Source organism: Salmo trutta, chromosome 23 (genome assembly GCF_901001165.1).
Source record: "Salmo trutta chromosome 23, fSalTru1.1, whole genome shotgun sequence".
NCBI classification, from domain to species: Eukaryota; Metazoa; Chordata; class Actinopteri; order Salmoniformes; family Salmonidae; genus Salmo; species Salmo trutta.
The window spans coordinates 12,411,947-12,426,248 of record NC_042979.1 but is presented as its reverse complement, the minus strand read 5'-3'; the positions used below and the strand labels follow the sequence as shown (position 1 = coordinate 12,426,248).

General features: G+C 43.4%; 1 protein-coding gene across 4 annotated transcripts in view; it reads left to right on the top strand.

Moving 5' to 3' along the window:
- The window catches only part of bmpr1bb (bone morphogenetic protein receptor, type IBb), a 111,448-nt gene that overhangs the window by 54,596 nt on the left and 42,550 nt on the right, over window positions 1–14,302 (top strand). For 3 of the 4 annotated variants that reach the window (XM_029708991.1, XM_029708994.1, XM_029708993.1), the window contains one exon: window positions 10,342–10,407. The exons of the other annotated variant lie outside the window; for it this stretch is intronic. The gene's annotated coding sequence lies outside the window, so the exon portion shown is untranslated. The remainder of the gene's footprint in view (window positions 1–10,341; window positions 10,408–14,302) is intronic. 4 annotated transcript variants of the gene reach the window in all.

The window sequence follows — 14,302 nt, the reverse complement described above, 5'->3', positions numbered from 1 at the left end:
AATTTTAATCAGCCACTTTTAGACTGACAAGGTGAGTAAACTCCCTGGCCAAGCAATGATTGATTAATGAAATGCCAAGGAGAAACAAAAGCCAGAACGAAGGCTCTTTAGGGGTTTAGAGTTGTGAGAACCGCTGGCTTAGAGTGATCTTAGATTTGAATGCATTCGATTTTAATATGAAATACTTTCAAGTGTAGTGTATTCCTCCAAAAATATCACTCCCAAAAGTGAGGGATTGCATTTCATTTTGGCTCAGCGTGTGGCTATCAAGGATTATGGCAAAACGCAATGACTTTCTCAAGCTTCTAAGAGGGAGACAAATGAAGTGAACGCTTAACCAACCTGCGTTAGTCTAGAGTTAGTTTCAGTACATTTATTTTATTTTACGTTTATTTTACCAGGGAGAAATCAGATTTCAAATAATATAATCTACAGTATTTATTTATTTCAGAGAATGTAAAATGTCATCATACTGTATTCTGATTGACGGTTGGGATAGCATACAGATTAATGTCAACCTTGACGATCAACTAATAGTATGTGAAGTCTTATACTCTGGCTAATAGAAATACTGAATCTAGACACTAAAAGGTCTGTTGTCTGGGACCTGTCTGATGTAGAAATCTACCAGACCTGTTAGTTGTATCTGATCGTCCCAGATCATGCACTGGGCTGTCTGGTGTTTGTTACCTCCATGTCAGCAATGTTGAAAGTGGTGGCCACAGTGATGCGCTCTTACAGTAAGTCAAGGAGTGATGTTTCAGAGATGGATAGCGTTGCCATTACTTATCGACTACTCGGTGCCAAGGCAGCCCGGGACGGGGGCATATTGAGATACATTAGCAGCAGAAAATCTTGACGGCTGGGGGAGGGAGAGGAGGGAAGGAGAGGAGGGAAGGAGAGGAGGGAAGGCATCACCCAGCTCATACAGAGAGACAGGCGGGCCTACCGATCGATGTGAGCTCCATCGCCCTGCTGCCCACTTCCTGTGTTTTCGTCGTCGGTGCTATCATTGGGAGAGAGCGAACAACAACGTCAGGGGGAAAAGCTAGACGTCTTTGGAATGTACAGTAGCTGATAGCTTAATCTGCTTCTCATTTCCAGGTATAGGTTGAGGGTCTGCTGATAAGAGGCTTCTCACACGCCTTCTGTTAATGTCCTCTGTCTCGCTGCTCGCCAGTGTGTGTATGGTCAAATGGGACTGTGTGTATGTGTATGTGTGTGTGTGACTGTGTTTCTTCATTGACTGTGGTTCATCAGATAGCAGTTAGACTGCAATCTGATGAGATTGAGTAAAAGCCAGTTTGTCATTCATTCGTGCTTGCATTGTATTTTTCCTGGCAGTGTGTGTCCTACTTACAGTAGGTCACGGTTCTCGTACGCTGCTGGGCTCATACTGTTCTCTATTCTGGATTTTGTTGGCAGTTTGTTTTAACTGATGAAGACAGACATATCACAATGATTTCTGTATGCTTTTTTTTTATTACATGCATACTGCAGTTTGATGGTATACTGTATTATCGTACAGTATGATATGTTTAGGCTGTTTCTAGTTGTGCACCATATATATTTAAGTGTTAATGCCCAAGAAGGCGTTGTTTGGAGGATATATTGGCACAGGTGTTGTTAGGCCGAAGACGAAGTCGAGGGCCGGCAAACTGTTGCAATATATCCTCCAAACACCGGCTTGTTGGGCATTATCACTTTTATACAACGGGTTACCAACATATTCAAATAATGATTGACATATTTTCATTAAAAACGTTACTTTGATTATTTGTTCATGCTATTTCATCCTTCTACAAGATATAGTCCCGACACAGATCTAGGGTTGCTAACCGAAGCGGGCTGGCCGTTCGTTCTATCGGTTCTGTTGCCAGACTCGACCCAGTCGTTCAGTTTTTTTGTTCCGTGTCTATGGACGCGACCCAGTTGTACGTTCTAAATGTTCCATTGTCATACTGGCTGGCAACGTTCTTATCCCTTGCTTGCTAGCTAGCCAACTACGGCTAACTTACACAGTCACGCTAAAAAGTGCAGCCAGAACAACAGCAAAGTAGCTACATCTGCATTTGTTTAAGCTGTTTTCTAGTGACATTTATTTGGATACATCCATAACAATGAGCTAATGAGGGGCGATTTCACCTGGCATAGAAAATGTGCACACTCGTCAGGACACTGTTGTTCAGAGGAGCTAGCCAACAACACAGCTAACACAATCACTTCAAACTGAAGCTGGAAAGACTGCAAACTAGCTGCACTTCGTTTTGTTTGACCTTTTTTCAAATGACATTTCTTTGTATACAGTGCCTTCGGAAAGTGTTCAGACCCCTTGACTTTTTCAACATTTTGTTATGTTACAGCTTTATTCTAAAATGTATCTAAAAAATGTTATCCTTAGCAATCTACACACAATACCCAATAAGGACAAAGCGAAAACAGGTTTTAGAAATTTTTGCAAATGTATTAAAAATAAAAAACAGAAATACCTTATTTACAGAAACATTTCTGGCTCCCAGGTGTCTTTTATACAGGTAACGAGCTGAGATTAGGAGCACACTCTTAAAGGGAGTGCTCCTAATCTCAGCTTGTTACCTGTATAAAAGACACCTGTCCACAGAAGCAATCAATCAATCAGATTACAAACTCTCCACCATGCCCAAGACCAAAGAGCTCTCCAAGGATGTCAGGGACAAGATTGTAGACCTACACAAGGCTGGAATGGGCTACAAGACCATCGCCAAGCAGCTTGGTGAGAAGGTGACAACAGTTGGTGCGATTATTTGCAAATGGAAGAAACACAAAATAACTGTCAATCTCCCTCGGCCTGGGGCTCCATGCAAGATCTCACCTCGTGGAGTTGCAATGATCATGAGAACGGTGAGGAATCAGCCCAGAACTACACGGGATGATCTTGTCAATGATCTCAAGGCAGCTGGGACCATAGTCACCAATAAAACAATTGGTAACACACTACGCCGTGAAGGACTGAAATCCTGCAGCGCCCGCAAGGTCCCCCTGCTCAAGAAAGCACATGTATATGCCCGTCTGAAGTTTGCCAATGAACATCTGAATGATTCAGGGGACAACTCGGTGAAAGTGTTGTGGTCAGATGAGACCAAAATGGAGCTCTTTGGCATCAACTCAACTCGCCGTGTTTGGAGGAGGAGGAATGCTGCCTATGACCCCAAGAACACCATCCCCACTGTCAAACATGGAGGTGGAAACATTATGCTTTGGGGGTGTTTTTCTGCTAAGGGGACAGGACAACTTCACCGCATCAAAGGGACGATGGACGGGGCCATGTACCGTCAAATCTTGGGTGAGAACCTCCTTTCCTCAGCGAGGGCATTGAAATTGGGTCGTGGATGGGTATTCCAGCATGACAATGACCCAAAACACACGGCCAAGGCAACAAAGGAGTGGCTCAAGAAGAAGCACATTAAGGTCCTGGAGTGGCCTAACCAGTCTCCAGACCTTAATCCCATAGAAAATCTGTGGAGGGAGCTGAAGGTTCGAGTTGCCAAACGGCAGCCTCGAAACCTTAATGACTTGGAGAAGATCTGCAAAGAGCAGTGGGACAAAATCCCTCCTGAGATGTGTGCAAACCTGGTGGCCAACTACAAGAAACGTCTGACCTCTGTGATTGCCAACAAGGGTTTTGCCACCAAGTACTAAGTCATGTTTTGCAGAGGGGTCAAATACTTATTTCCCTCATTAAAATGCAAATCAATTTATAACATTTTTGACATGCGTTTTTCTGGATTCTTTTGTTGTTATTCTGTCTCTCACTGTTCAAATAAACCTACCATTAAAATTATAGACTGATCATTTCTTTGTCAGTGTTCAAACATACACAATCAGCAGGGGATCAAATACTTTTTTCCCTCACTGTAGCTGTGCATCAACGCTCCCCATCCAACCTGACAAAGCTTGAGAGGATCTGCAGAGAAGAATGGGAGAAACTTCCCAAATACAGATGTGCCAAGCTTTTAGCGTCATACCCAAGAACAAAGTACTGATTACTTATGTAATTGTGATATTTTCCTTTGAAATTTTTTTTATAAGTTAGCAAACTCTAAAAAACAGATTTTTCTTTGTCATTATGGGGTATTGTGTGTAGATTGATGATGTGAAAAAAACTATTTTAATACATTTTAGAACAAGACTGTAACGTAACAAAATGTGGAAAAAGTCAAGGGGTCTGAATACTTTCTGAAGGCACTGTAGACCATAAAGTTGATACCAGCTGATTCATGATTTCGACTGGCTAAGAAACACTGCCTGCCTGTCTGTCTCATCTCAACTCCCAACACGTTCATTACTATGGGACAGCTGAAGATTGAATTTCAATATTGAAACAATGTTACAAATGTCAGAGAGACAGAAAACTACATGTTAGTCTAAAACAATTTTGTGAGATAAGGTCTAGATGCTTTTTATAGTGGAGCTCAAGTTTATAAATTGTCTGGCTGGGCTGATGAGGCAATGGATTGCGCAGTCAGATGGAATAGAGTAAATAGGCATTTTAACGTCATAGATTTAGCCGGTGGTCACTTGTGGAATAAACACCGTCTGGAATACGGTCTCTGATTCAGAGGGGTTGGGTTAAATGCAGAAGACACATTTCAGTTGAATGCATTCAGTTGTACAACTGACTAGCTATCCCCCTTTCCCTTTTAACCAATCAGCATTCTGGATTAGACCCACCCGTTGTATAATATAGTAGCCACCCACTGGGCTCAGACGTCAATTCAACTTCTATTCCACGTTGGTTCAATGTAATTTCATTGAAATGATGTAGAAACAATGTTGATTCAATCAGTGTGTGCCCAGTGGGAATGCCTGCATTACACCATTTAAAATATGGTATTTATTGGATTTATCGGTCTTAAAACACAGCATCTCTCTATGACAGGGGTCCCAATTACATTCAGCCAGCCGTAAGACGATTTTTCCTTGAGTGGAGGGTCGGGGGGCCTGAACATAGTTATAAATCATTTGTAGACTACAAATTGACCGCCAGAATCCCAAACAGATATAGTATTTGACAAGTACAGAATCATTTCAAACCTTGATTACATTGGGATACGATCACATATACCTTTCTATTTATGCGTGGGAATACTTTGAGCTTTTCCCTGGTGATTGTACAGTATTTTATGTCCAACAATGAAAATGATTTAGTAAACATTTAAATGCGTTTTTTTTTGAGGAACCCTGCTCAATGATCTCTGTGCAGTTGGATGTCAGAGAAGGAGCAATTCAGTGATTTCCATCCTTGCTCTTGTTTTTCCACTCCACTGCACGTGAATTATGGCCAAAGTGCTCTGTAATGTCAGACAGATGTGAAGAGCTGAAACAGACTATTGTTCATCTCAGCATTCATATGTGTCACACAACTCTTTATACAGACAAAAAAAAACTCGTTCAGAAACATCAAGTGCTTCTTTGTTATTTGAATGTTGAGAATATCAAGGCCGTATTTCGAATGGTGGCAGGCCTAAATTAAAAGATGGCACTTGGTTTTCGTGGCGCCCCAATCATTTACCTCAGAAATGAACAGAAACAAATCAAAAGACCAACATATCAAACTAAGACAATGGTGTATGTCGACTGTGCTGCGTCAACTTCAGATGTGGTTTCTTGACTTTTTAGTGTTTGTCTTGCTGAAATTGAGCCAATTGGGAGCAATTAAAATAAGAATAATAACATGCCTACATCATCTCAGCTGAGGTTTGATGTTGTAATTGTTGCCAAACATTTGTTCCATTCCAGATCAGAGCTGCATGTGAACATTATTTTATTAGCGGACACACAGGAGAGTAGGTGTCTGTTTTTCCACCATGTGTTTCGTCAGAGTGGACCAGTGAAGGGAGGGGTAGATGAGATGTGAGTGTGGTGCTAAGGATATCTGTGTTCATAGACTGTAGGCTGTTGACTTCATTGTGTTTCAAATGTTGAGAAAACTCTGGGAATTTATCAAGTGTTATGTTGGGAGTAGTTCATGTGATTTGCACATAGACTGTGTAGTAGTTTTATCAATACACATAATTGCATTTTAAGCCTGACCTTACATATGGAGCATCTTCATTTGAGCCAGTTTGCTACAGCAGGAAAATAATCCTGCAGCATCAGGAAATGTGAATTATTATTATTATAGTTAATGGAGATTTTTGGGGAAATTACAAACTTCAGAAGCCTTTTTAACCTCAAATACACTACAAGTTTTACATAAGGGTGATCAAATTAAGATCCTGGATCTGTACAACAGAGAGTGAGAGAGAGGTACAGTAACACAGCTTGTCTTTTCCACTGGAAGGCTGGGGCTCGACCCAAACTGCTAGAGCGTTTCTCCTAATTAAGGAAAGCAGCGTCTGATTGACAATGAACAATAGGTCAGCCAGCAGACCAGAGACAGGGTTTCCCTGCCAGGATAACAGGGCCCGCGGGCTTCCCTTCCCAGCAAACATGGCAACAGATGGTTAAACAGTCAGACGTGGTCCTCAGAGCAGACTGGGAGATAGGGGTGAGGAGGGGGCTGTTTAAATTTCACCTGTTTTTACAAGGCCTACGGATACGGTCTCACCCACAAAAGTGGTAACAACGGAGAACCAACAAGGGGAATTACAGGACATGAGTCGGTAGTGAATTGTCCAGTCAAGAATCAAATCAAAGTTTATTGGTGGTGTACACATATGTGCAGGTGTTCCAGCAGGTGCAGTGAAATACTTATGTTACTAGCTCCCACAATGCAATAGAATGACTCGCGATTACAATACAAATACACAATAATCAAAAATCGAAACAAGAAATCAAGAAATGGCAGAACGAATCCAATTAAAGATCCAGAATAGATATATGAGTGAGCCTGTGTCAGAATACAGAATATAAATATGTGGTGTATACAGACAGTATATCATATGGAAGGAAATGGTATGTACAGTAGTAGGTACAGTTGAAGTCGGAAGTTTACATGCACCTTAGCCAAGTACATTTAATCCTAGTAAAAATGCCCTTTCTTAGGTCAGTTAGGATCACCACTTTATTTTAAGAATGTGAAATGTCAGAATAATAGTAGAGAGAATGATTTATTTCAGCTTTTATTTCTTTCATCACCTTCCCAGCGGGTCAGAAGTTTACATACACTCAATTAGTATTTGGTAGCATTGCCTTTAAATTGTTTAACTTGGGTCAAATGTTTCCAGCATGACAATGACCCAAAACACACAGCCAAGGCAACAAAGGAGTGGCTCAAGAAGAAGCACATTAAGGTGCTGGAGTGGCCTAGCCAGTCTCCAGACCTTAATCCCATATAAAATCTGTGGAGGGAGTTGAAGGTTCGAGTTGCCAAACGTCAGCCTCAAAACCTTAATGACTTGGAGAAGATCTGCAAAGAGGAGTGGGACAAAATCCCTCCTGAGATGTGTGCAAAATAGCAAAGGGTCGGAATACTTATGTAAATAAGGTATTTCTGTTTTTATGTTTAATAAATTAGCAAAAATGTCTAAAACCCTGTTTTAGCTTTGTCATTGTGGGGTATTGTGTGTAGATTGAGGATACAAAAAATATATATATATTAGGTTGTAATGTAACAAAATGTGGAAAAAGTGAAGGGGTCTGAATACTTTCCGAATGCACTGTACACAATAAGTAAACAACTGTATAGAAGATGGTGACTAAATACTATGTTTGTCTGCTGTTGGGTTTGTCAGTACACAGTCTGGTAAAAGTGGCCAGTGTGTTGATGCAGTGCTGCTGGGTTCAGGAGGAGTTCAGTAGAACAGCAGATGGACCACAGAGGCGGCTGAGGCTTGTCAGGCTGGGTCCGTATCTGTGTCACTATCTAATGAGCCTGGGGCTCCCAGGCCGCAGAGGAACCGGGAGAACGTTCTGCTCTGCTGAGAGAGAGAGCCTGGGAAGAGTCAGGAAGGACTGTGACCTCCCTCAGTCTCAGTGGGATGTAGAGAGGAGCTGTGCCTTGTGTGCGTGTGTCCTCACTCAGACACAAACAACATGGCCACCCATCACTCAGACAGAAACAACATGGCCACCCATCACTCAGACACAAACAACATGGCCACCCATCACTCAGACAGAAACAACATGGCCACCCATCACTCAGACAGAGACAACATGGCCACCCATCACTCAGACAGAGACAACATGGCCACCCATCACTCAGACATAAACAACATGGCCACCCATCACATAGACAAAAACAACATGGCCACCCATCACTCAGACAGAAACAACATGGCCACCCATCACTCAGACAGATGCAACATGGCCACCCATCACTCAGACAGAAACAACATGGCCACCCATCACTCAGACACAAACAACATGGCCACCCATCACTCAGACAGAAACAACATGGCCACCCATCACTCAGACAGAGACAACATGGCCACCCATCACTCAGACAGAGACAACATGGCCACCCATCACTCAGACATAAACAACATGGCCACCCATCACATAGACAAAAACAACATGGCCACCCATCACTCAGACAGAAACAACATGGCCACCCATCACATAGACAGAAACAACATGGCCACCCATCACTCAGACACAAACAACATGGCCACCCATCACTCAGACAGAAACAACATGGCCACCCATCACTCAGAGAGAAACAACATGGCCACCCATCACTCAGACAGAAACAACATGGCCACCCATCACTCAGACACAAACAACATGGCCACCCATCACTCAGACAGAAACAACATGGCCACCCATCACTCAGACACAAACAACATGGCCACCCATCACTCAGACAGCGACAACATGGCCACCCATCACTCAGACAGAAACAACATGGCCACCCATCACTCAGACAGAAACAACATGGCCACCCATCACATAGACAGAAACAACATGGCCACCCATCACTCAGACACAAACAACATGGCCACCCATCACTCAGACAGAAACAACATGGCCACCCATCACTCAGAGAGAAACAACATGGCCACCCATCACTCAGACAGAAACAACATGGCCACCCATCACTCAGACACAAACAACATGGCCACCCATCACTCAGACAGAAACAACATGGCCACCCATCACTCAGACACAAACAACATGGCCACCCATCACTCAGACAGCGACAACATGGCCACCCATCACTCAGACAGAAACAACATGGCCACCCATCACTCAGACAGAAACAACATGGCCACCCATCACTCAGACAGAAACAACATGGCCACCCATCACATAGACAAAAACAACATGGCCACCCATCACTCAGACAGAAACAACATGGCCACCCATCACATAGACAAAAACAACATGGCCACCCATCACATAGACAAAAACAACATGGCCACCCATCACATAGACAAAAACAACATGGCCACCCATCACATAGACAAAAACAACATGGCCACCCATCACATAGACAAAAACAACATGGCCACCCATCACATAGACAAAAACAACATGGCCACCCATCACATAGACAAAAACAACATGGCCACCCATCACATAGACAAAAACAACATGGCCACCCATCACATAGACAGAAACAGCATGGCCACCCATCACTCAGACAGAAACAACATGGCCACCCATCACTCAGACAGAAACAACATGGCCACCCATCACATAGACAGAAACAACATGGCCACCCATCAGACTGGCCCTATCTTTATGATCCATCTCTATTTATTATTGTTGGGATCCAGACCGTCACAGAGGCAGAGATAATAGATAAGTATGAGTACGTGTCTGTGTCTGTAATCTGATTGTGGTCACGCAGGTGAGCTGTGTGTGACCTTCCAGTCATTGTCCCGTGAGGAGGAAAGTGTGACAAGTGAACACCCGAGATTAAGTGACATGAAACGACTGTGACTTGACTACGGTTTGGAGAGATAAGGAGGGAATGTCAGACTGAAAGAAGATGAGAGCGAGACGGAAAGAGAAAAAGCGAGAGAGAACCACTCTCCTCCGACTCATGTTGTGCTTCTAACTGGTGTTGTTCTGTTAAAGTGTCTGTCCGCAGCCAAAGCAACAACAGCTGTGTGCCTCCAGTACTGTGTGTGACCGTGGAGAACAGGATAACACCTTATGACACATCAATTATTATAGCAAGTGACAGTTGGTCATGTGCAACGCGGGCTAAAAATACTTCTCCTTTTCGTCTCTTTCTCTCCCTCGCTTTCTCCTTTCAAACTTTCACTGCCCTTCTACTGTGAATGTCTTCTGTATGTCTCCCCTTTCATTTATCTTTCTCCCTATTGATTGTTTTCCTGATGGATAGCATTGTCAGGTCTGAAGCCTTTGTCAGAGTTGTCATTTGTTGTCTCTATCTCTTGTCTTGGGCAGGTGACCGAAATAGAAGTTCTACGTCTGGGTTGTGTGGAATAGTGACTGAGAGACACACAGAACTAGGTGGGTGAACTCTTTACTCTCTGCATTACCTCTATTGGGGAGAGTGGGCAAGTGGTCAAGGTAACAAAACAAGGGTATGAGGGGGTGAAGTGTAGAGAAGAGATGAAACAAATAACCAAGTGGTCAAGGAGGTAAGGTGTATGTGCTAAGTGTCACTGCGGCCCTTGTGCCACTCACAGACAAAAGAGCTTTCAGCAGCTCAGTGTTGAGAGGGAGTGGTTCGGCAAGCTGAACATGGAAAATATGCGCAGGAGACTCTATCCCTGGGCTTTCCCTCTCCCTCTCAATCAAACTCAACATACAGCAGGTACATAGTCTCACTACACCTTGGCTGGCTGGAGGGTGTGGGCTATGTGACTATAAATACCATACAAATTATAGAGCCATAAAACTACATGAATAAAAACATCATTAATCACAAGGGCTTGGATTGTCTTTTTAAGAAGGGGTCATTCTTTGGGGGGAGAGTATATGGCTGGTTAACGTGCCATTAAACACAGGAGTAGTGGTGTGTGGGTAAAATAACTGGGGAAGTCTAGCCAGAAAAAAAAGCCATATTACAACCTAAGTGTTACTTGTGATCATTTCGTTGTTTGCTCTATAACCTGTTAGTTCATATACCTTGCCACCGTTATAGTAAGAAGACACAGTGGCAGAATAAATTCAACCACACCTTTAGTTTCGTCACAAAACCGGAGAGCAACATCTGTCCGGTGAAGTCCGCAAAGCAAATATTGCATTTAGTAGAAACGAATACCACACCAGGCTCACCAATGAACACCTGCACCAGTGTCTCAGAGTTGCTCTCACACCATTTGTGGCAAAGTTCAAAGTATTGTCAGGAGACAAAGTGTAATTTCTCTCATTGATGCAAGGGCAAGGCCCAGAGTGACATACATGAATATTGCATGGCCCATAGTGGCTTTTTGTGCATTCAGATGCTACTTTTTTTAACAACTCGCCTTTGTTCTCCAAAAAAAAACCACTTTATTTAATTTAAATATTATTTAATAATTCAAGGCCCATGTACAATGGTTCACAGTGTACTTTTTGCCTAGACAACTATGCAACCACTTTTGTTCTTCAGCAATGATGATGCACATGTTTACATTCAAAAGAAAGAAGTAATTCATTCAAATGTCTAATTATCTCGTTGAATGTATTTTAATGTACATTTTATACAACAACATGTTTCCTAAGTTGTAGAAGACTATGTTTGTTACTACGCTGTACCACAGTGTTGATAAAGGACGATATCCATCCGGACCTTTGCCACCTAGGAAATGTGTGTCACCTGGACCTTCTCAAATAGTACTGGAGTACCCCTGACAACATTTCAACATCATCAAATCACCCACACTTAGTCTAATACAGTGACAACTGAAAGATACCAAAAACAACTGTGTCCAATCAACGGAAGCTAAATATGATGTGGCTGTCCATGGTTCTGATTTGTGTGCGCGTGAGTGCAAGTAGAATAAACATGTTTACTCACCCTACTTGTAGAGAAACGTCAATGCCATTCTTCTCTCTTTCATGTTGCCGAAACGATCTATGACTCTGTCATACAGAAGGCTACAGTACATGCTTTTAGTTTCTGTTGTCTTAGGCTACCTGGCTAAAATGCTTGCTCGCTAGCCTAACTTCCATTCATGGGCAATGTTAGCTAGTTAACATTAGCCTTCTACATCTAGCTACATATTGAACTTCCATCCTCTCAGGCCTGGGGCACAACAATGTATGAATTAATGGTTGGGTCAGAATCGCTGTTATAATCATTGGCCAGTACTGAGAATTAAGTAAAACCACAAGTCCAAATCCCTATCCCCATCCATAGTGTATTTAGGAAAGGGACCATTTTTGCTAGCTAGCTAGCCACCATAGGACAACAACACAACGAGATGCAACAATTCAGTAATTTGGGGGCTTTTGATGTGATTGGTGTGAAGCCAAATCCAAACTGGCTTCCCTTGACACTTGTTTTTGGTGCGCCCGGACCATTCACAGTTGAGCTCACTCAGTTTAGCTCAACTCTGATTGGCTATTATTTTATATATTTTTTTATCAAAGGAGGCCAAATGCATACTGGCTTCCCTTGCATTCAATGCTACGAGCGGCAACAATATCATACTCTTTTTGACCAGACAGCATTACAGATGGGTTACACATCTACAGCGTCTGAGCAAGCTGTTTCGCTTGCTCGGATGCGTTCTCTGGAGCCTCTTGCGAATTGAAGAAAAATTATGAAACACGGAGAGATGAAAGATCAATCAATTATGTTTTTTTCTTTTTTTCTTCGTACATTTTTGGGGAATGCTTGGCTTCCCTTGGCACCCATGAATACACATCACAGTTAGCCATTCCAGTCAGCCATACTTAGAGTGCATAGAGTGCTCTGTGTTTGGTGGAGGGACAGGCTTTATAGCACAGAGGCTCTGGGTAGACTGGGACTACATGTTTGGTAAAGCTGGGGGTGAGTGACTGGAGCTTGGGGGTGGAGACTGGGGAGTGTGGACCGGAGAGTGACTGTGGAACAGGGCTCTCTCTATGGCACACAGAGTCCCACTGTAACAGCGACTGGACTATGATTGGTGGAGAGAGAGAAGGGCAGGACCCAGGCTGTGCAGTAGGGTAGGGCTCTGTTGCACAGAGATACTGGTGCTAACTATAACCAACAGAGACTAGACTATGTTTGGGAAGCCAAGCGTGACGGATGGTCTTACACGTACTGGGACACAGGGGGCACGGCTGTTTGCCCTCATTGTGATAAAGGGGCAGAGAGTATGTGTCTCACACACACACACACACACACACACACGTACACATGTATGTGATCACTACACACGTTTGTGTCTGGACATTAATTAATGCACCAACAGAAACCCCTTCACGCCTGTCTTTCTGAGCCTCTTTCTCCCTCATTAGGAGTTATTTTGGACATCAATAGTATTCTTCAGACTCATTGTTCATTTACCACTTGGAGTGTTTTCTAATCTAACCAAATGTTGTTTCATTTATCTGGGTGTTCTAACAAGCCCCAATTACCTCGGTCTTATATTTCGCTGTGTATATTGTTTTTGACAGGTTTGACACAAACCACGTCGTCCGTTGACCAAACTCCTCACTGAACTCTCCCTGCACTCTGGCTGTGCTCAGACATTCCTACATGCGCTCACTGCACACACGCAATTAGCGCTTGTTAGGAAGAGTGTGATATTGTAAACACGCATGCCTTTTTCCCATAATTACAGCTTCTGTGAACCTCAGAGCACACCCAGTCCTGGGCGCCTCGCTCCCATTCCAACTGTGCAGCCAGTCTGCTTTGTCCCTCCATTTTGACCTCTCCTCTCCTACTTTTACTGGACCAATTATATGTTCATCCACAGAGCACCAATCAGGACTCTGCTGTACTTTCATGTTTTATAATAAAACATTTTAACTTTGGATGTTGTCTCAGTTTGCTCGAGCTGTAAACGGAGAAAGAGGTGTCTCTTATTCTGCCCTGGCTCTTGCCCTCTGTCTCCCCCCATCTCTCTCACTCGCTCTCACTCCCTCTCTTCCTCACTCTCTCTCTCTCCCTCTCTCTCCATCTCTTTCCCTCCCCCTACCTTTCCCTGCTCATTTTTTTCCTCTTCTCTTTGATCCTATTGTTTTCCCTGTTCCCCCTCTCCTCTCCCTCTCTCCTCTCCCCTCTAGGCTGGTCAGCCGGTTGATTAGCACCTTGGTCTTGTTCAGCCTAATTGGATGAGGGAGACAGGTGGCGCCAGAGTAACGATCAGCCTCGTTAGCGTGGCGCTCGCTAGCACAGTCTGTGTGATCTCTTTGTTTTACTGTGTGAATGCCCCAGGGAGGGCATGAACTTTTGACACTGCTGTATACCAGGCCGACCCCGCTC